This window comes from Saimiri boliviensis, chromosome 13, assembly GCF_048565385.1.
Source record: "Saimiri boliviensis isolate mSaiBol1 chromosome 13, mSaiBol1.pri, whole genome shotgun sequence".
Classification (NCBI taxonomy): domain Eukaryota; kingdom Metazoa; phylum Chordata; class Mammalia; order Primates; family Cebidae; genus Saimiri; species Saimiri boliviensis.
This window is the reverse complement of record NC_133461.1, coordinates 20,351,543-20,377,055: the sequence shown is the minus strand read 5'-3', so window position 1 is coordinate 20,377,055 and position 25,513 is coordinate 20,351,543. Positions and strand designations below refer to the sequence as shown.

Below are 25,513 nucleotides of genomic sequence, written 5' to 3'. Positions count from 1 at the left end.
TTCCAGTATATGACACAACAGCTGAAATGTTCATGTGCATAGTGTAGCTCCAATGTCATGAGACTGATTCATATAACTCATACATGAGAATCAGTCTTACTACCTTGTGGTCAATCCCTGTACATAGTGCCCATGGGAAACAGGACAACAGCATAACCACACCTCTTTCCACACTTCCGCCAGGCTGCTTACAGCCTGCCAGTCATTCAGCTCTCATTTTCTCTTTGTAAGCTACTTTGAGGTTTATTGAACTTGTATTTGAGGTTCATAAAAATGCTAACTAGGCTGGGCATGGTGGCTCATGCCTGTAATCCCAGCACTTTGGGAAGTTCAGGCAGGTGGATCATGAGGTCAGGAGTTCGAGACCAGCCTGGCCAACATGGCAATACCCTGTCTCTACTAAAAATACCAAAAAAAAAAATTAGCTGGGCGTGGTGGTGAGTGCCTGTAATCCCAGCTACTCAGGAGGCTGAGGCAGGAGAATCACTTGAACCCAGGAGGTGGAGGTTGCAGGGAGCCGAGATTGTGCCATTGCACTCCAGCCTGGGTGACAAGACCAAGACTCTATCTAAAAAAAAAAAAAAAAAAAAAAAAAAAAAAATTGCTGACTAAACAAGAAAAAAATTTAGTGTAAACTCCGTGAGAGCTAGGACCACTTAACCTTTCAACAAATATTAGTGAATGCCTCCAAGGTACTAGGGAGTATTTTAGATAATGGGGATACAAGACAGGCAAATTCTTATCTACAGGGAGCTCCTGTTCTATGTTCTAGTCAAGGCCTGTTACGGCGATTAGCATGTAATAGGTGCTTACTAAGTTTCTGCTGAGGGAATGAATGAACCATGTACCAACTGAGACAGCTATGGCCAGCTTCACCCATTACACCTGAAAGGGTTTGAACTTTTGTCTGCTCCTGACTTTGCGACAAACCTGTTTTAAGGGAAACTTTGAACCATAAGCACTACTGGTTATCCTGGTATTCCTGGAAAGAAAAATATGTTTATTCTCTTTCTAGATCCCTTTTTCTTCTGTATTAAAAAGGAAAGGGAAAACAAGAAATATAATTTCTGCGAAATAAGAGAAAGGTATTTTTTTTTTAAAGAGTTTGATGTGCATATGGTTTCCTCTCTATACCTCAGTATCTTTAACACATGTAGAGAGCATTTTTCTCGTTTGGCATTTTGGTTCGGCTTTTTGAGAATATTCTCTAACACAAATAAACTGAGTCACTAAGCACAGAAAACACAGGGAACTTCCTGGTCATTATTTGAAATGTGTAGAGAGACTTCCCAATCAATCCTGGGAAGTCTCCCTTTCTGTCCTGCCTGAATTTCCACTACCTGTGTCAGCCCCTTATTTTAAGGTCCTGGTAGTATCACAGTATCATCAGTGCCAACAGACATTTATGGAATAGCAGTCATGTGTAGAATTCTCTGTCAGGCACTGGGCGATTTTTGCCAAAGGGCTTCAGTTAAAAAGCTACTATGATACTTACTGGAATGGTACCTTTATTCTTTCGTTATTGATTTCTATTCCATCAGCAAAGCAATAAGCTGATACCTAGAATAGACTGACACCTGAAGAGAATTAAACACAGGACAAGTAAGTTTCGTTTTGGATGAGTTTGGTCACTGGAATAGATCATCATAGCATCATGCCTTGATTGACAAAAAAGTCCTATTTCCATCAAGATTTATTTGTGCCTTTCCTTTTGTATTAGTTCGAGCACTGCTATAAATACCTGAGACTGGGTAATTTATAAGGAAAAGAGGTTTAATTGGCTCATGGTTCCACAGGCTGTACAGGCAGAGGCCTCAGGGAGCTTTTAGTCCTGGCAGACGGCAGAGCAGGAACAGGCATCTGACATGATGGGAGCAGAAGCAAGAGAGAGCAGGGGCGAGGTGCTGCTCACTTTTAAACAACCAGATGGCACAAGAACTCACTCATTGTCATGAGAACAGTACCAGGAGATGGTGCTAAACCACTCATGAAGGGACCACGCGCGTCATCCAATCACCTCCCACCAGGCCCCACCTCCAACAACGGGGAGTGTGAGATTTGGTGGATACACACATGCAAACCATATCACCCCTCTTGCTTTTAAATTAAAATTCTATTTCAAAATACCCTAGTGAAGCTTCACACATAAAAAAAAATTGGTTGAATCCTTGACCATGTAAATTCATATATTTGACACACATCTACTTTATACCAGGCACTGTTCTAGGCAGCTGGGAAGCCTCAGTGAACATAAAGATTGCCGGTCTGTGGAAGTTATGTTGAAGCAACAAACCATATAACTGGCCCACTGCTAATGTGAAATTCCATAGTTTGATTTTAACCGATGGAATTTTTTTTTTTGAAGCGAAGACCTTATCAGCCCAGTCCATGTTTGTACTTGCTTGCAGCATGAGTTTCAAGAGCAGGCTCCTCTGTTCTCATCCAGAGGCCAGCTCACAGAGAAAGGGAAACCACAGACTCACACCTTTCCAATGAGTCAGACCTTTCTTTTAGGAGGAGATCTCTTAGTGAAGTCATTACAAAAGAACTCTAGCAAATGATTCTCCTGCTGTGCACCTACCCTCAGCATAGAGTGAGCGATGGAATGTAGGAGGTTTTGTTATGCAGGGAAATTGTACTCATTCAAGTGAAAAAAAGGAGTGTTGGTGTGGGGAGTGGGGTGTGGACGTAGAGGGCTAGCAACTGGGGTTTGTAGCCCTGCTTAACTGGATATACCACGCATGACCACAGGTGACCTCTTCAGTTTCTCTGACCCTCTCTTTCCTCCTCTAAGACTAACCACATGCATGTCAGCGCCATCTTGTCAAGGGTCTGGCATACTGCCTAGTGCCTAGAAGGCACTCACTCGCCAACATTAATTTCCCTTCTTCTCTGTGAAAAAACAGGAGTCGCTTAGGAAAAGAGGCAGCTGGGGAGTTCTGATGGGCAGAGCCTTGAGCTATGACCTTTATGAGGGCTTTCTCATTTGAGTTGTAAAGGAAATCTGAGATAAAGATGTTATTGTCTCTCCTTTACTGATGAGATGAATAGCCTGGGTCCAATCATAGAAACCACACAGTAGGTCATATAAGAGAAGTTCAATATAAGGAATGGTTGACTGTGATGGAAGAGTGCTATAAGGTATAACAAAACCGTCTATTGTACTCTAGGCAAGAGAAAGTACCGAGGAAGGACAAAGTTGGAGGGGGTTTAGATCTACTTGGAGAAGGTGTGGTTAGGCCCCCAGATAGCACAGAAGTTCACTGGTTCATCCAGACCAGAGCTGGCCTGGAATTGCTGAGAAAAGCAATAGACCTCCCTTCCAAGTGCAGGCAGGGAGTAGGTGGTCAGCAGGCAGTGGCGTGGGTGGGCAGGAGTCCAGGCATGGGTGATCACAGGGGCTGAGGCCTTCAGAGCTTGTGGGCTCCATGTGGTAGTGTGGGTCAGGAGTTTGCAGAGTGCTAGTTGGAATGGCCACTCAAAACTCATATTGCAATTTAATTCCCAATGTGGCAATACTGATAGGTGGGGCCTTTACGAGGTGATTGAATCGTGGGAGCTCTGTCGTCATGAAGGGATTAATCCATTCATGGATTAATGAATTAATGGGCTAAAGGATTAACGGGTTATCCAGGGAGGGGACTGGTGGCTTCATTAGAAGAAGAAGAGAGACCTGAGGTGGCACTGAGCATGCTTAGCCCCCTCGCCATGCGAGGCCCTGCTCTGCCCTGGACTCTACAGAGAGTCCCCAACAGCAAGAAGGCCCCCGCCAGATGCAGCCCCTCCACCTGGGACTTCTCAGCCTCCAGAACTGTAAAACATACATTCCTTTTCTTTATAAATTTTCCAGTTTCAAGTATTTGGTTATAAGCAAAGAAAATAGACTAAGACACAGAGGGGACAAGTACTCTGTGCACCAGGAGGCGTAGGCCACGCAGGAGCTTGTGGAGGCAGTCTGTGTGTTGATACAGGCAGGAGGCTTTAAAAGCTGGGGGCCATGTGGGACCCTAGTTTCCAAAGAGAGAGGCCTGCAGAAAGGGTATCACTACACCAAAGCTACAGGGTTGCAAATGACCATGTCCTAGCCCCATAGCTGGGGCAGGATGGCCACAGGCTCTCCAACCCCACCAGTGCTGAAATGACAGGAATTCTGTTCTTCCTGCCGTGTCCTTCCAGTGCCTTCTGCTGAGAAAGTGTAACACTGTGCTTACTTTAAAGAAGAATAATGGAGTTTCGTTAGTACAGGGCTCATATTAAAGGGTGAATTCAGAGCTAAGAGGTATGAATTAAAAACCAACACATGAGGTCAATGAAATTTGGGGAAGAGAAGTCTCCCCAGGGTCCCACAGTCAAAGGCAGAGCCAGGATTTAAAGTCAAGTCTGTGAGGTTACAGAGGCCTTTCCAACCCAGCATTTCTAACTGGATAAGCTGGAACAAACTCCACTTCACCAAGCGCTGGGAACTACCCCTAATTTAAATCCAGAACTTCTGAGCCCCCGAAATCTTTGGATATGAGACTGCAAAGGTCCTTCTTACGTGCAACATGGCCATCTGTCAATTTCTCTGCTTCCCTACAAAGTCTAAGGGCAGGGACTCTGTATTCATTTCTATATCTCCAGAATCTAGCAAATAGAAGGGACTCAAACAATTTTGCTGAATGATTAAGCAGATGAGTGAATAGAGAAGGGGAAAGGGTAAACGAAATTTAGTAACACTTCCAAGCCCCTTTTTGAAAGCAGCGTTAGGCTTGGAAACTTAAAGCTTGAATAGGATTTTTCAATCGAAATCCCATTCAACATGCCTCTGATTCCACAAACATGTTATTTTCACTTGTCCACCTTTCCAAAAATTCTGCCTTCTAAGAATGTCTGCCATGGATCTCACGGGAGGGTGTGTTTCCTCTTTGTGCACCCCAGGATGTTCATTATGGTTTTTTTTTTATCATTAATGAATGTCTTTCATGCTAGCCAAGTACACGACACTAATTTGAGTCACTAACAATAGAAGGCTGTATGAGAGAAGATCCCTCTCCTCAAATGGCTTATAATCCAGTTGAAGAGACAAGATGTACATGGATAAGATAAATAACAATTCTTGACACGTTGTGCCAATAGCTAAGTGGCTGGAGCCTAACTAACAGCACTGCTCCAGGACAGAGTGTGGAAGGTCATCGCTGTATCATCCTGTTCCATTCCAACGATAAGATTCCTGCAGCGCAAAAATCAGAGATTGTACTCTTATGTCATATGTATCAATTCTGAGATACTTCTTGAATATTTCTGTGCAGTCTAAAGGACTTCTCTGCTGATTGGACTGGGCAGATGTGGTAGACACTGCTGGCTGACTAACCGAGCAGTGTCCCCAATCCCTTTGTCTCTTGCTACCTCCAACTAAGGAGGCTGGAAAACCATACACTCTCCCAGCCTCTTGCATAGCTAGATGGGGCAAAGGGGTCAGTCCGCCCAATAAGATGTTCAAGGAATCCCACCAAGGGACTTCTGATGAAGCTTTGCTTTCCTATGTAAGGTACAGACATGGTGGGTAGCTTGCCTATCCCCTCCTTCTTCCTTCAATCAGGATGTAAGGCCTGGTGCTGCAGCTCTCATCTTCCAGTCCTGGGCCATGAGAATGAAAAGCCAGCGCACTATGATGGGCAGAGCAGAAAGAGAGAAGGAGGTTGGAGATTTGCTGGCTTCACCGAGCTACTGGAGTGACACAGAGACTTTCACTAGCCCCAGACTTTTGCAAACAACAACAAAGAGCCTTATGTTTTAAGCCACCCTTAGCAAGCTGACTATTCTGTTACCTGCAGCTTCTTGGCAGCCTAATGGATAGGAGAGAAACATACATGGCTGAGGGAAGAAGGGGAAGTCAGGTGAGGGTCACCCTGGAGCCCTCTGGAGGCTCTGGGCAGCTCCTGGTAGGGATTAGCTGGAAGGACAGTGTCCCGTAGAGCAAGGGGTGCAGTCCCTGGAAGGGAGCTCAAGGTGCTGGTCAAAATGCCAAGGGATCAAAGGGCCTGAGGCAAGGTGAACTTGAAGTAGAATGGGGGAGGGAGAATGGGGAAATAGGAGAAGATGGATTGTCAGAGGAGACAGGCCACAGTTCTAAAGCCAATCAGAACCCCCCAGGAGCCAGGAGAGCCCAGCCACTCAGTCCTTGCTTCAGCTGGGTCACTCTTCCACATGCTAACATGCCCTATCATACATAATTTTCTTTCTCCAACTTCTTTTTCTTTTTTTTTTCTTTTTTTTTTTTTTTAGTGCTCTTTTAATGTTCTTGCCTTCTTATCTGGATGAGGTAGGTAGAAATAGCACTGTGTCCTTCAACAGCTGTCTACACATTATCAATTTTCCCCTGTGGTTCCAGGAAACTTTAAATGAGACCTTCCCCTCTCTCCAGCCATCCTGGGCTGCTTAGCCTCCCCCACACATAACCTTTCCTAAATATCTGCTGAGCTGTCACAACAGGCAGAGCGTCATTCGGTCATTTGTCATTCGATAGATCAAATCCATACCACCTGGGGCTGCAAAACTGAAAATAGATAGCCCGGTCCCCAGCCAAAGAAAGCTTAAAGGCAAGCTAGAATATTTCAGGAACTTGAGTTTATTTTTAGCAGTTGCCTGATTGCCCAGAAAGAAGCTTCCCTTAAAGGTTTTGCACGTAATAGGTTGGAGGACCCTACCTTCTTTGATATTCACCTAAACCCTCCAGCCCTGAAACAGATCCTAAACACCCCTGTATCTGACCAGCTTCTTACTGCATTGCCTCCTTAGGGACAAGAAATCCTCACCCACCTGGTGTTACAATGCTGTCTTGATTTCTTGGGAGTCATAGAGTTTGTAAAATACGAATTTGACCTTTTGCTGGGAGAGGCCTCGGTTTCCATGGCTTACACCCTTCCTAGGAGCTCTGTGCATTCAGTGGGAATCTTTGCCTGGTAACATGGTACAAGGGGAAGGGCACTAGAGCATGAGCCATGAGCATGTAAATTTATTGTACATCTCAGGTGACGTGAGCTAAGTAGTAATGCTACTAGTAATAGGAATAGTTGCTAAGCTCTATAGCCTTTTTAACACATGGCAGGCACTGTTCTAACTGCTTTACTTACATTAATGCAGTTAATGTTGGTAAAATGGCATAGAAATTTATGACTTGAGGATCTAGGTTTTGTATTGCAAAGGAAGGCATATACCAACTATTCCAACACAGGAGAGGACCGTGTAATGGCAAACTCTCATGTAAATGAAATGGGTGGGAAAAAAAAAAAAAAAAAAAGCTGTCTTCTTTTCCTGCATCCATCTGTGTTTTCCTGCATAGATGGGCGATTTCTGGGAGACGAGAGAGAGAGTGAGCCATAATTTCCATAAACTGCAACTGTATGCAAACATAAGAAAAGATGACGCTATGAAGGCCCATGATTTCTTTTGAAATCCACTAGGCATTTCTGAATGGTCTCTGCGGGGAGGGGCGGTTTGGTTTGGTTTTGCCTTTTTGTTTTTTTGTTTGCTGTGTCTTGAAAAGACTAGGATTTGGATGAAGAGGTGAAAGAAAAATGGAGTAGGGTGATGGAAAGATGATTGAGTCTCAGAAAATCGGGGTTTGATCCTGAATCCGCTGCTATACAGGAAGTGGCTTTAGAGAAGTCACCAGGTCTCTCAGAGTCTTCCTTCCACAGTAAAGTAAAAGGGTTAGAGAACAGCTCTGGTGTTCTGTGACCTGCTGCCAAGTAAATGGGGCTTAAACTTTACCCTTCATTTGCAACCAGATTTTCCTTGGACTCCTAAGGATTTTAAATCTAATCTTCTGTATTAACAATGAAAGTTCTTAGGGAAAACGATACAGCATGTCACCAGGTTGCCATAGGTGGACTGATCCAAGAATGAGCCAGTGGGGCCCCAGAGAGGGGCAGGGAAGAGATGGTGGGCTGGAGAATGGCTCTCCATGAGCATGTGCTCTCTGGATTCCAAGTTCCTCTGCCTCCCTGGTCTCTTTGCTTCCCCCTCCTCCAGGCATTCAGTGCCTTGTGTCTTTGGTAGACTGCACTGTGTGGCATATAGGCCCTATGGCTGATCCTGCAGAGTCCTAGAGGCTCGTAGACCTGGTCCAAGCCAATGAAAGTCATCAGAGCTGCAGAATACGAGACCAGTGCCCTAAGCCTGGCTCCAACCTTGTTAACCCTTCGTAAGGTACAGACTGCTTTGAAGAGCCAAGAAAAGTTATGGCTTCTTCCCAGAAAGTCTTGTTTTACCCACGCAATGTTGCACATAATTTCAGGGGAGTTTCAGACCCCTTTGGACCTATTCCGGTTAAGGGCTCATTGAGCCTCAGAATGAATCCCTGCTGTAGACCATGAGCCTGGGGTGAGTGGGATGGTATTGTTTATGTCCCTCAAACTGAAACTTTCCTTCAGATTTCAGACTAAATGATAAGGGGAAAAAATTAATTCTTAGTCAGGTTCTAGGAGAGTATTTTCAAATCAATATCTCTCTTTATAGTTTCTAGAATTTGTGAGTAAAATCAAAACCAAGGTAGTAGCAATTGCCGCACTGCACTGACAATAATACATTACATAAAGCAAGTTCTTGTAAACTTTAGAAGCAGGAAATACTTGTCATGATTACTACATAGTGCTTTGCCTATTCAGCGTAGGCTTCAAAGTGTACAGAAGCGATGGTGTTCCGCTATTGGAAAATCTGAATATAAACATAAATATTAGACAAGTCGCCTGCCTCAGATCCTCATTACCAAAAAATGATGAGAAAATGCAGGTTTGGGGCCTGTTGATTCTTTAGATCCTATATCTGTCCTCTAGTAAGTCAGCAGGATGTGATAGGAGATCAGGTTTTGTTTCTTTCTTTTTTTCTTTCTTTCTTTTTTTTTTTTTTTTTTTTTAGGCAGAGTCTCACTATGTTGCCCAGGTTGGAGTGCAGTGGTACAATCTCAGTACACTGCAACATCTGCCACCCAGGTTCAAGTGATTCTCCTGCCTCAGCCTCCCAAGTAGCTGGGACTATAGGCGAGTGTCAAAATGCCCAGCTAATATTTGTATTTTTAGTAGGGACAGGGTTTCACCACGTTGGCCAGGCTAGTCTCGAACTTCTGACCTCAAGTGATCCACCTGCCTCAGCCTCCCAAAGTTCTGGGGTTACAGGTGTGAGCCATTGCACCCAGCCAGGCTTGGTTTCTTGACTGGCAGAAAAGAACCTCTCTGGCAGTATAATCACAGGTGACACAGCAGGCAACAACAATTACCTGCTAAGATTCAGAGACAACTTCGTTCTGAAAATGAAACCAAATTTCCTGGGATACTAAGATCCCTGAGAGGGACAATAGCATTAGTGTTGTTCAACTGGGTGCAATGAAGTTGGTAAATGCTCAGAAACGATGTTAGATGAGTCAGCATCTATCCAATCCGGTCTTCATCCAACACCCCTTTGCCAACATATGTAGGAAGATTTTGGCTCTTCGATTCGGTTTTCTTCTGTCTCGAATCTCACCAGCTTTCTGTTGAGACACTGATCTCCTACCTGAAAACTGCCCCAGGCTCCTGTGTTTTGGTTAATGTGTAGCTTCTGCTGAACTAAATCTCTTATTCATCACTAATAATTTGGTGTCTAGTTTGCCGGGGTCTTTTTTAGATCTAAACCAAAGCATTGTGTTCTCTTTCGAGTACAGAGAGAGAAGCATCTTTTGTTTTAACCATGAACAATTGAGGTTCCAAGTATGTATCACCTAGAAGACATCAGCATAACTGTACCAATTATAGCCAGGCACCATGCACTGAAAATGGGAAGGTCCAGTTTACCTGGGCACAGAGCTATAAAATTGCCATGTACAACAGAGTTGCATTTAAAACATCTATACTTTAAAGATGGGAGAAATCAAAGGTAGGATGCAAAGTAGGGAGGACCATGGTGCAGATTATACCAGAAACTCAGGGGCCCCTTTGGATGGATCCATTGAAACAAACTTTCCCCTTGCAGATGGAAGAAAAAAATAACGTTTCACAAAGAAGTTTCTGGGAAGCTGAAGTTGGTGGGGAAATGCTTGGAGAACCAAGGAGAAAGAAAACATCTGGAATTCAATGTTGTGATTTGAGCTAGGAAGGCAAAAAATACACCGAGCTGATATTTGTGCATATGGTGGCTTGAAAATTCACACACCTTACTTCTCAGATGCCTGAGTAAATGTAATCCCTTTATTTTGTCTCTGGAACTGATCTTGTCTTCCTCACGGGCCCCCAGTCAAGGATGTGGGAGATGAATACAAAATTTTCTTTCTGATTGAGCCTGCTCTGGTTCTAATCTCTTGGGTGGTCCTCTAGGGCAGGCGTCCCCAAACTATGGCCCGTGGGCCGCATGCGGCCCCCTGAGACCATTTATCCGGCCCCCCCACCATACTTCAGAAAGGGGCACCTCTTTCACTGGTGGTCAGTGAGAGGAGCACAGTATGTGGTGGCCCTCCAACGGTCTGAGGGACAGTGAACTGGCCCCCTGTGTAAAAAGTTTGGGGACGCCTGCTCTAGGGCATGCACACGTTCTAGTCCTCCTGACCCCACTCTCTGGAAGACGGGGTCTGAGCTGCCCCACGTGGGTAGGTGGAGGGGTGGCTAGTTCCTGTGTCCCAAAAGGGAAGCAGGCAAAGCTCCCCTGTCCTCGCAGTTTCTCTTAGCTTGCTCCACCACGATCTTGGCATTGTAGAACATGAAGTCAGGACCCATGTGCCCCTTTTGCCCTGACTCTTTCTCTGACACCTTCCTCCTCCCAGCAGCTCAAAGCAAGGGAAGGCTGTGTCCACTCACACCTGTTTGCTTTCGGATTGTGCAGAGAGAAGATTCTCTGATCTAAGAAGAAAGGAACATAGAAAACTCTCTCAACAAAGCCAGACCATAAGGTTATTGTCCTGCTTAAACGAATACAAAACCTATTTCTTTTCATCTGTTTGCTCTCCATAGTACAATGCTCATCTACGCCTCTATCACAATACAACCCATATTCTGGTCTCTATGATGTACGACCCCCACCCCCTCTTCCATCACAAACAACCCCATCCCCATCTCCATCACCTACAACCCCATCCCATCTCCATCACCTACAACCCCATCTCCATCTCCATCATATACAACTCCACCCCCATCTATATCATATACAACCCCATCCCCATCTCCATTACCTACAACTCATCCCCATCTCCATCACCTACAACCCCATCCCCATCTCCATCACCTACAACCCCATCCCCATCTCCATTACCTACAACTCATCCCCATCTCCATCACCTACAACCCCATCCCCATCTCCATCACCTACAACCCCATCCCCATCTCCATCACCTACAACCCCATCCCCATCTCCATCACCTACAACCCCATCTCCATCTCCATCACCTACAACCCCATCTCCATCTCCATCATATACAACTCCACCCCCATCTATATCATATACAACCCCATCCCCATCTCCATTACCTACAACTCATCCCCATCTCCATCACCTACAACCCCATCCCCATCTCCATCACCTACAATCCCATCCCCATCTCCATCACCTACAACCCCATCCCCATCTCCAACACCTACAACCCCATCCCCATCTCCATCATATATGACTCCACCCCCATCTATATCATATACAACCCCATCCCCATCCTCAACACATACAACGCATCCCCATCTCCATCACCTACAACCCATCCCCATCTCCAACACACATGCAGCACCATCCCTGGCTCTATCACGTACAACCCCATCCTCATCTCCATCATATACGACTCTACTGTATCTACACTATTGGCAACTGTACATGTTGCCTAGGGCCACAAATGATCACAAACTGGGCAGCTTAAAACACCACACCTTTACTCTCAGTTTTCTGTTTTTTTTTTTTTTTCAGGGTAGACAGTCTTTATTGGCAGGTGTTAAGAGCACGAAATAGCAACAAATCCAGGGGAACGAACAAGGTGTGGGAGTATGGCTCCCCTGCCCCATGAGAGCCCTGTAACCAAGCCAGCAGGGCGGGAACATTGACTTGAATGTGGCAGATTTAGGCTCAGCACCCTCCAAAGAACAGGCTCCCAGGCAGGAGGGCTCCTTGCAACACAAGGGGGAAAGGAGTGGCACCCTGGAAGGAGCCTGGGCTGCTTAGCTGCTGTGCACTGCCCACCTCAACCCCTCAAGAGGAAGGCTTCACAGCTTGGGATATTTCAGAGAACCAGGCTAAACCCAGCCCTCCCCAAACCCAGGTATCTGCCTCATGCCTCAGTTTCCCTTTTCCCAATGATTACCCAAGTTGGACCATCAGGCCCTGTGGTGGCCCAGCCTAACTCAAAGAGATGAGTCCCCATAGCATACCGTGTATCAGTCAGCGTGTGGGCTGCAGGCCCTCCAAAGCTGCCGGGATCACCACAGGCTGGCCCTAGTCAAAAAGACCCTTGCAGGCCATGGAAATCAATCCAAGGTGCTGGGAGATTAAGGCTACCACCCCCAACTTGCTTTGTCCCCTTTAGGCAATTGAGCTCTAAGACAAGTGGCTCCTGCGCCCCACCGTCATGCTGGGTCCAAAAGTGTAGTGCAATAACCAAAGGGTCCTCCTGCTCAGAGCCCCAGCCTGGCCTTAAGCCCACAGGGGCCTCGTGCTCGGGGAAGTCCGGTCTGTTCAATCAATGGCCCAACCCTGCAGTGCTGGGCCACCTGGCACAGGCTTCCTGTCCCTGGTCATGTCCCTTCCCTTCCATCCAGGGTCTGAGTCAGTTACAAGGCAGCCAGGTGGAATAGACACGAGCCAGGAAGGGCTGCGCAGGGGTCACGTAGTAATCAACAGGGGCCGGCACGACCCCGTCGGTGCCTGGAGGGCGCCAGGCCAGGGTGTCAATGCAGCAATGAGGCCCAGCGTCTAAAGGTGTCGCCAGGGCTGCAGTCCTCCGGAGGTGTAAAAGGAGGGTCCTCCCTTGCCTCTTCCAGATTCTGGTGACTCCTGGCAATCCTTACCTTCCCTTGACCTGCAGATGCCTCACTCCAGTCTCTCCCTCCGTCTTTTTATTTTTATTTTTTTTCATTGTAGACAATCTTTATTGGCAGGTGTTAAGAGTACAAAATAGCAATAAATCCAGCAGAAGGAGCAAGGTGGTGGGAGTATGGCTCCCCTCCCCCATGTGAGAGCCCTGTAACCAAGCCAGCGGGATGGGAATGTCTTTTCCCGGTATCTTTTCGTGTGTCCTCTCCTCTTCTTATAAGTACACCAGTCACTGGATTTAGGGCCCACTCCAGTCCAGTATCACCTCATCTTCACTATTTATATCTATAAAGACCTTATTACTAAATAAAACAAAATATTGAGGTTCCAGGTGCACAGAATTGCAGGGAACAGGATTCAACCCACTACAGCAATCCATTCCTTTCCCAACCTGTCTTCAGGCCCCCACTCCGTGGTCTCCAGTTTGCTATCCACAATCAGCAGTGAAGCCCAGTCACTTGACTGGGTGGTATAGATTCGAGGATAGAAAGGTTTCAAGTGAGATTTTAGTGGCAGGACAATGATAGGCACGTTGTCCCTCTCCTGGCCTTAAGCCCACAGGGGCCTTAAGGAATTCAGTGCCGCCAAGTCTATTCCCTGTCACTATCCTTGTCCCTAGCCCAGCCTCCCAGACCCTGCAGTCAGCACCAGCCACTTTAGAACGTTCTGATGAAGACAAACACGGGCCTGAGTGGAATGTTCTGCTATCTGCTTATGGAGAGACAGGGACGTCATAGTTCCTTAAGTGTACAGTCCGATTTAGAACCCGAACTAGACATTTAAAAGATGAAGGAGTAAATGGTTCTCATGATGATTATTTTCCCACCCAGCCCCATCAGTTTGATGGTAAATGTGAAAGCACTTGTTTTTAAATCATCACTTTAAAAAAATGCCCCAAATCTCAAGGCAGTATCAAAATACCTGTGCTGACTCAGAGAGATAATTTTTCAAGCATCAGCAGAAAGGGGAACTTACAGAATTCGCAATTTTACCTCCTGCCCCACCTCCCACCCCCACCCTAGTTCTGCAAATGTGATAGAGGAGGCAGTGCATTGGAGGGGGTGGGGGAATATAATGTTTCATGATTCTGCCTTGCCTCATTAATCTAATTCCTTTCAACAAATATTGACAGACGTTGTGTTTGTTCTGTGCATTTCAAGATGAATCAGATCTAGCATCTGTCCCCACCCAGCTCACAGAATAACATCCCAGCTGGGCAAGCAAATGACTGTACGTAAAGGCTAGCACAGTGACAGAAATAATTTGCTATGAGAGAAATTAATCTATTTCGGAGAGAAGAAAAGGGACAAGTATATCAAGGAAAAATATAGAATCAAAATATTTGCTGCTGAGGCAGGTACAGCCATTAATTCCTTTATTCAACAAATACTTGTTGAAAGCCATCTGTGTTCCAGGCCTTGTCCTAGCTTCTAAGGAAAACATCACCGGCCAACGTCTCTGTCTTCTTGAAACTTACACTCTGTGTAGGGAGGTGATCAAGACTGAGGGTCATCAGGTGTTCTATAAGGAGAGCAGGTTGTTAGCAATCTAGAAAGAAGGCTATGGCAGGGGCCCAGGTGAAATTAGGAAGCCTGGGCTACAGTGGTGGCTGCAGGAATGGAGAGTGGGTTGTGTCCCCCAAAAGACAGGTTCAAGTTCTGACCCTTGGTGCCTGAGAATGTGACCTTACTTGGGAATAGGTTTTTACAAATGTCATCAAATTAAGATGGGGTCACGCTGGATCAGAGTGGGCCCTAATCCAATGGCTGTTGTCTTCATAGGAAGATAAAAAAAAATTTGAACACAGAAACACACAGGGAAGAAGGCTGTGTGATGATGGAGGCAGAGATTGGATTCATGTTGGCTGCAAGCCTAGGAACCCCAAGGACTGCTGGCCACCACCAGAACTAGGAGGGAGGTGTGGAATGGCTTCTCTCTCAATCCTTCAGGGAAAACCGATGCTGCCAACTGTCTGCTGATTTCAGACTATGCCCTCAGAATTGTGAGAAGATAAAGGTCTCATGCTTGAAGCCACCCCAGTTTTGGGTGATTTGTTAATGGCAGCCCTTGGAATCTAATACAGAGAGGAAGATTCCAGTGCAAGAGACACTGTGGAATTAGAACAGACAGGATTGGGGGATGGGTTAGACACAGGGCCTGAAGGCTAAGAATGCATCAGCATCCCTCAGGACTCCGGCTCAGGGAGTATCACTATAAATAGGCTCCGTGAGGGATGGAGACTGCTTGCTCCAGTACTTGATACAGCAAGTAAGTGCTTAATAAATGTTGATATGGTTTGACTTTGTGTTCCCATGGAAATCTCATCTTGAATTGCAGTCTCCATAATCCTCAAGTGTCAAGGGAGAGACCAGGTGCAGGTAATTGAATCAGGAGGGCCGTTCCCCCATACTGTTCTCATGATAGTGAGTTCTCACGAGATCTGGTGGTTTTCTAAGGGGCTCTTCCCACTTCACTCGGCACTTCTTCCTGCTGCCTCGTGAACAAGGTGCCTTGCTTCCCCTTCGCTCTCTGCCGTGATTGTAGGTTTCCTGAGGCTTCCCCAGCCATGCTGAAGTGTAAGTCAATTAAATCCCTTTTGTTTATAAATTACCCAGTCTTGAGCAGTTTTTTTGTTTGTTTTTGAGACAGAGTCTCACTCTGTCACCCAGGCTAGAGTGCAGTGGCGTGGTCTTGGCTCACTGCAACCGTCGCCTCACAGATTTAAGAGATTCTCCTGCCTCAGCCTCCTAACTGGGATTGCAGGTGTGCACCACAAAGCCCAGCTAATTTTGTATTTTCAGTAGAGATGGGATTTCTCCATGTTGGCCAGGCTGGTCTCAACTTCCTGACCTCAAGTGATCCACCCACCTCAGCCTCCCAAAGTGCTGAGACCCCGGGCATGAGCCACTGTGCCCACCCTTGGGCAGTTCTTTATAGCAGTATGAAAACAGACTAACACAAACGTGTTAGCTCAGCTATCATCTTTGGGGCTAGAATGGTGCATATTCATCTGTGCGGATGGTCTACATTGTGGACCTATGTGGAAGAGGAAGGCAGTCTGCCCAGCACAGAGTTGGCTCAGAATGGTAACAGTAGGAAATCTGCTGCTCCTGTGTCTCTGGCTGCAGGGGTTTGGAGAAGAAAACCAGGCATCATGGTTACTGTTAGCATGATGGGCTTCAGAATTCATTTCTCACTCCCTATCAGCAAAGGCCACATCCTGATCCACCAGCCCTGATCATAAGGCAGACTACACCATCTTGGAGTGGGCACTGACCTGCACGTGTCCCTCCTTCCACCCCATGGGGGATGCCCCCTCCCCAGCAGCCTACCAAATGTGCCCAGCCTCTAATTCTCTTGAGGATCCTGCCTAGGGTTCCTGAGATCAGTGTATCTCATGTCTCAGTTGGTCCTTTAGATCAGCCATGGAGGAACAGGCTTCTCTGCCCTCCCTTCTCTCAGGTCTGGAAACTCAAAGGATCTGGCCAGGGGATTAATGAGTTTATTTATGCCCATCATTGGAACCAGCTTGATAGGGTTTGGCTGTGTCTCCACCCAAATCTCATCTTGAACTGCAGCTCCCATAATCCCCACGTGTCATGGGAGGGACCCAGCAGGAGGTGACTGAATCATGGAAGCACGTTTTCCCGTGCTGTTCTCATGATAGTGAATAAGTATCACAAGATCTGATGGTTTTCTAAAAGGCAGTTCCCCTGCACACACTCTTGCCTGCCACCATGTAAGACGTGCCTTTGCTCCTCTTTCACCTTCTGCCATAATCGTGAGGCCTCCCCAGCCATGTGGAACTTTGAGTCCATTAAACCCAGTCTCGGGTATTTCTTCATAGCAGTATAAAAATGGACTAATACATGCTCAGTAGGCATAGGGCAGGGTCTGCCTGGTACAGTCTTAACACACAACACTTCAAGAGGATGAGAACACAGAAAACTCCAAGTTCAAGCTGCAAGTTCAAGTTGTTCAAGTCACAACTGGTTAGGCCAGAGCCTCTTCTGGTAAACCCTTCTTAACAATTAGATTCACCCCATATGTGGATTTGGAAGTAATTAACCTTCATTTCTTTAAAATATGTGAAAATTCACATTTTCAGGAGCACAGTAACTAGCTTAGAATAGTGAGATAACACTGAGATTCAAATCATAGCTAGGTACCCACAATGGCTAAGTCTAATCATTTCTTGGTCATTATTTGGATATTCTCCTCTTTGTCAACATATAATATCACAAAAGAGCAAAGGCAAGCACTGAGCAATTCAGACTTGTGCCAGGTTGTCTAAAAGGAAAGAATTCTTGCATCTGACTTTGAATCGCACCATTTTTAACCAATATTACTATTCGTTATCGAATTGTTATTATAATTTATTATAAATTATTTATTATAAAGTATATAAAGTCTACCTACTCTGGAAATGTCCTTGCCAACCAGGTGCTAAGTGTACCTTTTATCATCTGGTGGAAAGTGTGCCGCTTTGTCTTGCACACTTCCAGAGGACAGGAGGGGCATGGCTGAGGCCTGAAGAACCCCATCCATCTCAGCAGAGCTGCTGGTGGCCCAACGTGGTGAACACTGTCTCACACCCCTGCCCTGAGAACAGGCTCTGCATGGTTCTAACTATGAAGGCCGTGGCTTCTCTAAAAAAAAATTTTTTTTTTTGAGACAGAGTTTCTCTCTGTCACCCAAGCTGGAGTGCAGTGACATGATCTTGGCTCACTGCAACCTCCACCTCCTGGGTTCAAGAGATTCTCCTGCCTCAGCTTCCTGAATAACTGGGATTACTGATGCCTGCCACCGCGCCCGGCTAATTTTTGTATTTTCAGTAGAGATGGGGTTTCTCCATGTTGATCAGGCTGGTCTCAAACTCCTGACCTCAAGTGATCTGCCAGCCTCAGCCTCCCAAAGTTCTGGGATTATAGGCTTGAGCCTCACGCCCAACCTTAAAAACTATTTTTTAAAGCTATTCATTAATTTATTGGATTAGATCACACACACACACACACACACACACACGCACACACACACACAGTACAAAATTCATAAGGTATGCCGTGAACAGGTATATAGTAAAAAATTGTGTCCCTTCCATCCTGCCACTCAGTTACTCAGTCACCTTCACCAGAGGCCACCACCGTTATCGACAGTTATTTTAGTTTTGGAGAGCGTTAAGGAACTCAGACCTAAAATGGAATTAGGAAAGCTATTTAACCTCATGGATAGAGACAGAGCCTGGAGCCAGACAGACTGTGTTCAAAGCAAGGCTTTGCCTTCCTGATGTAGAGTCGGGCTGATAGGATTTATCTTATAGTGCTGTTGAGATAATGAAATGAGCCAACTCCTGCAAAGGGTTTAGCCCAGGCTGTGTAATTTCTACCTTCAATACTTCTGAATTGTGATTAGCTACTGAGCAGTGGCACTGGTAGAGGAAGGTGGGAGGGAAGGGTGGGTCATATTTAATCCTTTCTGGGGAAAGCCCTAAGCCCTCATGTCACCAAGGGTGGAAATCCCTGGGAGTTTGTTAGACATGCATGGTCTCAGGCCCCTCCCCAGACTCGCTGAATCTTGACAAGCTCCCCAGAAGAGCAGCACTGTCCAGTATGAACCCAGAGTGCCTGAGGACTGGGCTGTGGCATCCCTGCCCCTGGGGAGATGGTGCTGCTGTCTCTTCACTGCAGACATGAGCCCTTAGACACTGCATGGTGAATGCTCGTGACAAACGCTACCTGCCCCCATCCCCTGGCTTTCTATTCCACATTGGGTCTCCTAAGCCCAATGACCTGTGACCTCACAGATGAATGGAATGTGTCCTCTTTCGTCCTGTAGCTCCACAGTAACCTGAGAGATGGCCTGGAGGCAGGGTGGCATGTTGTTTTTAAAGTGATACAAGAGACATAGTGGAGACTGTCCAATGAGTGGCATGGCTGCCAGGATGCCAACTGGGACATTAAAGCCCTGGCAGTGGGGGCTGCCCAGCAGGGCTGGCCACTGGAAATAAGGTCCAGAGGGCCGAGAAGCTGGAGGGGCTCGTGGGTGACTAGGGCTGCTGTTTGCCACTTGCTCTAAACCAGTAGATCGCAGCTGCGAACACTGCCATACAGGAAGCCACCATTCCTCTAGAACAGAATGACACACGATGGTGGGGGAGGCATGTCATTAGACACTGTCCAAACCCACAGAATGTACAGCACTGAGAGGGAATCTTCATGTCAATCATGGGCTTTGGGTGATGGTGATGTGTCAATGTAGGTTCATCAATGGTAACAAATGCACTCTCTGATGCAGTGTAGACAGTGGGGGAGGCTGTGCATTTGAGGGGGCAGGACATAGAAGGGAAATCTCTGTACTTCTTGCTCAAGTTCTCTGTGAACCTAAAAGTGCTCTAAAAAATAATCTATTAAAGAGAAAAAGAATTATATATATATAAGAATTACATATATCTGAACTGTATGTAGTATGTCTATATATACACATGTATACATAGTATGTACATACTACATATATATGTATGTGTGTGTATACACACACACACACACACACACACACACACACACATATGTATGTATCTCCAGTTTGTCATTGGATCAGCTGTAAAAGAGGAAAGAAAACCAACATTGAGGCCCAGGGCAATAGTTTTTTAAAAATTACAATAGAGTTGGATGCATATAGTCCCAGCTACTGGGGAGGCTGAGGTGGGAGGATTCCTTGAGCCCAGAAGCTTCCAGGCTGCAGTGAGCTACAATCACACCACTGCAGCCTGGGTGACAAAATAAGATCTCATCCCTAAAAAAAATAAAAGTCACAATGACAACAGAAATCACTTAGAGCTGGACTGTTCAACCTGGGAGCCTCGAGCCACATGTGATTCGTGAGGCTTAAAATAGGCCTAGTTTGAAGGAGGAACTGAATTTTTAATTTTAATTATTGTACATGTAAATTTAAAACTGATAGATGCAATTATCATATGTTAGGAAAAACATCATATATATGTTAAGAAAAAATTTTAATAGGTTTGGAACAATCTGGACATGTGAATCTACCCTTCCAACTTATTGTTGTGAGCTCTAAATACAGACCAATTATTTCCAAAGAATAATTAGCATCCAAATCGAGACATGCTTTGAGTGGAAAATATACACCAGAGTTTAGAGACTTAATGCCAAAAAAAATGTAAAATATCTCACAATTTTGATATTGTTTACATGCTGAAAGGATATTTGCTTACACTGCATTAGTAAAATATATTATTAAAGTTTACTTCAGCTGTATCTTTTACTTTTTAAAAATCTGGCTTCCAAAAAAAGACGTAAGTGTCTTACCCTCATACACTGCTGGTGAGAATGTGAAATCGCGTGGCTGCTTTGACAACCAGTATGGCGAGTCCTCAAGAGGTTGCAGATAGAATTACCCAGCAATTCCACTCCTATGTATTTACCCAAGATAATTGAAAACATATGCCCACACACACAAAAATCTCATACATGAATGTTCGTAGCAGCATTACTCACAATGGCCACACAGCGAAAACCGCCTGATGTCCATCAACTGATACATGGCTAAAACCAAACCTGGTATACCCATACAGTGGAATATTATTCAGCCTTAAAAAGGAGTGAAGTATTGATAGATGCTCCCACGTGGACGACCTTTGGAAACATTACACTAAGTGAAAGAAGCCAGACACACAAAAGCCACCTACTGTATGATTACATTTATACAAAATGTCCAGAATCGGCAAATCTACTCAAGACAAAGTATATTAGGACTTGCCACTGACTGGGGGAGGGTGGGGACGGGAAGTGACTTAATACATATGGGTTTCTTGTGGGTATAATGAAAGTGTTCTGAAGTTAAATAGTGGTGATGGTTGCATAACTCATGATTGCATAAATTGCAAAAAATTACATATTTGGCTTGCATTAACTTTCTATTGGACAGCACTAATTTTAATGAGATAACTGTTTTCTTTCCTAACTGTCACTAGTGATGGTATAGAATTTAGCCAAAATTAATGTGGGGAGATTTTTGCCCCATCCACACCCCATGGGATGTGTGGCAGTATCTGGAGACACTTTTGATGGCCACAACTGGGGCAGGGGTGAGAGGAAGAGATTGCGGCTAGCCAGGGATGCTGCTAAACATCCTGCAATGCATGGGCAGCTGCCCAGAACGAAGAATTACCTGGCCCACAATATCAGTAGTGTGGAGGCTGAGAAACCCTGCACTAAAGGCTGCTCAGAGGATCCCTGCCCCAGCTACTACCTCCTTTGCTCCATCTTTGCTCCTTTGACTTTCCATGGGTCTGATTCGGGGTGTGGCCTTCTCAGAACACTCTCCTGGAGTCCACCCCATCACAGGCATCCTGAGGCCAGGAGCTCATCCAGACACCAGTGATTCTGTGGACTTGGCAATGTTCTAAGCAGAGTCCTGAAAGGGTCCAGGGGTTCTATAGTCAACTGGCTGTGGAGTCTCTGACTTGGGCCTTATCCTCTGAGGCTTCCTGAGTCCCCAAGTGTGATGCTTACTCTCAATGAAGCTGGCTTTGTGTCAGGTAGATTGCCAATTTTCATGTTGTTTTCTCTTCCACATCAGATTTTCTAAACCAAGAACAACTGGAATTTGCAAAGTCTGCGTGAGGAATGGGCTTCTTCTTTGATGCCTGAAGTAAAAACTCAAGGAAGGATATCCAGACTTGCCTTCAGGTACGTTATTTTCAAATTACCTACTCTGTCTCTGCTTCTGATGGCTGCTATAACAAATCACCATGAATTTAGTGGCTCCAAACAACATAGATTTATCACTTTATGGTTTGGGAGGTCAGAAGTCTGACATGAATGTTGTTGGGCTAAAATTAAGGTGTCAGCAGGGCCATGTCCTTCTGGAGGCTCTAGGGGAGTGACGTGGTTGGCCTGTGTCCCCACCCAAATCTCATCTTGAACTTGGTTGGGCTGTGTCCCCACCCAAATCTCATCTTGAATGTGGTTTGGCTTTGTCCCCATGCAAATCTCATCCTGGATTGTAATGCCCACAATTCCCACATGTCATGGGAGAGACCCTGTGAGGAGGTGATTGAATTATGAGGGCAGGTTTTTCCTGTGCTGTTCTCATGATAGTGAGTGAGTCTCACAACATGATGGTTTTAAAAATGGGAATTTCCTGGCAGAAGCTCTCTCTTTGCCTGCCGTCATCCAGGTAAGGCATGACTTGCTCCTCCTTGCCTTCCGCCATGATTGTGAGGCCTGCTCAGCCATGTGGAACTGTGTGTCCATTAAATCTCTTTTTCCTCTGAGTCTTGGGTATATCTTTAACAGCAGCTTGAAAACTGACTAGTACAAAAAGAGAATCCCTTCTGTCCAGCTTCTGGAGATGGTCCGCATCCCTTGGCACATGGCCCTTTCACTACCTCCAAAGCCAGCACAGTAGCATCTTCAAATCTTTCTCTGACCGATGTTCTTGTCTACCTCTTCCACTTATAAGGACCCTTGGGACCAAGTAGGACCAAGGGTAATCCAAGCTAATCTCCCCGTGTCAGGGTTGATAACCTTAATCACATCTGCAAAGTCCCTTTTGCCATATTCACGTCGGTAACATATTCACACGTTCTGAGAATCAGAATGTGGATGCCTTTGGAGGGGATTTTTCTGCATATCATCCTGTTAAGTGGGCATGGACAGTCTACTGCAGGGGCTGGGGTCCCTTAGGCATACTCTATTGCCTTCATTCCATAGGAAAAAGAAAATGGGTATTGTTCCTTTTCCAGAGTTGGAAAATTTGCCCCATCTGAGTTCTCAGGTAGTTAGATGCTGACTTTTCAGATCCTAATTCCCAGCAGACCTATGCCCCAGAATGGCCAGTGAGAGATTTACTTTTCTTTATATCTTTGAATGATTTCAAATGAATTACTGTGATTCAGATATTTTTGTATTATTTGGGGTTACAATGCTTCTGAAGTTGTCATACCTGCTGAGTTTAAATCCTCTCTAACAGGTGAACCTATCAGGTCATATGGCAATATTCAACTCCATATTTATTGAGATCTCTTGTCAGATACTGTGTGGGCCCAAGAAGCCTCAGCACTGACCCACGGGAATTAAAAATCTAGCAGGGGAGGCAAATAAGTATACTGCCAATCTAACCCCAGTGTGATGTACAGCAAAGGCTCTAAAGTCAGTAAAATAAAGAGCTATGGGACTGCAGGGGAGGGTGTGAGTCAGGCCTGGATGGTTATGCAAGGATGCTGAAATATTGAAAGGGTGATGAAATAAGCAACATTGGAACACTGGACCCTCAGGAATGGGTCAGAATACTTTAGGGTCAAACCTAAGAGGGGATGTTCTCAGTGTTCTGGAGGACAGGAGATTCAACCTTAATGGTAGCTGTTAGGAAATTTTCTTAATTGAAGATCCGCCCCCATCCCCCGACTCCCAACCCCCCACAGAAAGCAGACCCTGAGACAAGAATGTGGATGCAGTGTTTATTCAGGAGATGATCCCAGAAAACATGGGGAGAAAGGGAAATACAAGACAGAGAAGAAAAACCACCAGGAAATGAGACATGAATGAATGACTGTGTTGCTGCTGTGGACAACAGGGGCCTGATAACGGGGATCCTCTAAGGAATCGTGTGATGAATGCCTTAGACTCACTCCACAGGAAGCTAGGGAGTCTGGGACATTCTCTGCCAACTCCCACCCCATTGGTGGAGGACTTTCCTGACTTCCAGATACACTTTCTGGTGTGGTCAAGCAACCTCCCAGCTCATGAAGTTCTCAGGCTCTGGGAGCTGTCAGGTGGTGGAAAATGCCTTCAACTGCAGTTGCAGGGAACCTAGGTGGACGGTGTAGCTATGGAGCAGGGCATTATCAGCATCTGCCTTGGGAGCAATTGAATACTTTCATCAATAATCTGGATGTTGTGGCCAATCCACGGGTTCTTTCACCTGAGTTATTCTGACTCTACATTAGTCAATATTCAGTGATCATCCTCACCTTCACCTACGTCAATCTGTGCTGTGTTGATCTGACTTTCTTATGGGACTTGAGTTCCAGTTTTGTCACTTACAGAGAGAAGTGCCCTGGGCATGTTAATTAACCTCATTGAGTCTTGTAGGCCAGCTCATGGTATTGTTACATGGACTACCAGAAATGCCAAGGGTCGGGCATTAACCTAGTATTTGTAACACACAAATATTCAATAAACGGTTACAATTTTGTGGATGATAACAACACTTGTTTCTCCCTACCATCAGCGCAGACTTTCGACCTGGTATAGAAGCTGAGATCACGATCTAAAAATGCAACTCCAAGATTGTTTCATTTTCAGTCTTTTAAACGACAGAACTGACTGATGTGATTTGTGACTTACTGCTTACTTTTGGTAAATAACAATTCCATTTCAGAAAAAAATGCCTTACTAAAGTGTCAGTTGGTGTCATACCATGAACACAATATCAACATCATCATTCATAAGAACTTACAGTCTCCCAGTGAATAGAGTAACCTCTGGTATAAATTAGGTACACATGGAAGCTATTTTAGACTACAGGGATGCCCTTTAGGAGTTCACTACATTTGTGTACCAACTGGCTCCCAAATTACCTGGAGCTGTGGATGTAAATTCTGAGAGTGAATTTATATCTTAGCTCAGGCTGCTATCACAAAAGGCCATATGTTATGTGGTTTAAATAAGATACATTTATTTCTTCTAGTTCTGGAAGTTGGGAAGTCCAAGATCAAGGTATTTCTGATTGAGTTCTTGGTGAGGGCTCTCTTCCTGACTTGCAGGTGGCTGCCTTCTCATTGTGTCCTCAGATGGCAGAAAGGAGAGAGGAAGCAAGCTCTCTGGTGTCTCTCCTTACAAGGGTTCTAATCCTGTCATGGAGCCCCAGCCTCATGACCTCATCTAAACCTGATTACTTCCCACAGACTCCACCTGCTAACAGTATCACATTGGAGGTTATTATGAATTTTTAGGGGATAAAAACATTAGTCCATAGCATCTTATGATTACAGAGTGATACTCCCCCTGGGGGAATTTGGCAGCTCATATGATACAGTCTTACCATATATGGTTCTAGAAATACGATAAGAGGATGTTTTATCTATATCTAGTGGCTTAATTTTTTACAATACTCACTCATTTTTAGAGCCCTTGGACTTTGAGGGGCTCCTATCCAGCATCTAACTTTCAATATCTATTCATGATCACACTATTCCCTCAGTGATCAAAGAAAAACACTCTAGTGCTGGTTTTTTTTTTTTTTTTTTTTTTTTTTTTTTTTTTTTTTTTTTTTTTTTTGGCTCTTAAGGGATTTTTAAAAGCTATAGTATTGTAATACACATACTATTTTTCCAGTAAACCAGAGTAGAGCTTATGTTGCGAAACAGCTAGAAAGGAGGAATAGAGACATTCTGTTTATAAAACTGTGAAATGTATTATCAGTTACCCAAGGCAAGAGTGAAAGAAGTGGCTTTAAGACGGACTCATTTAGA

General features: G+C 45.2%; 1 protein-coding gene and 1 long non-coding RNA gene across 6 annotated transcripts in view; one reads left to right on the top strand and one right to left on the bottom strand.

Annotated features, from left to right (window-relative positions):
• LOC141580772 (uncharacterized) overlaps positions 1 to 21,778 on the top strand; it is a 90,202-nt gene extending 68,424 nt beyond the window's left edge. The window contains exon 4 of the long non-coding RNA XR_012513087.1: positions 21,616 to 21,778. This is a non-coding gene — a long non-coding RNA (uncharacterized LOC141580772). The remainder of the gene's footprint in view (positions 1 to 21,615) is intronic.
• ALPK2 (alpha kinase 2) overlaps positions 1 to 25,513 on the bottom strand; it is a 143,752-nt gene that overhangs the window by 53,019 nt on the left and 65,220 nt on the right. The gene's annotated exons all lie outside the window — the stretch shown is intronic.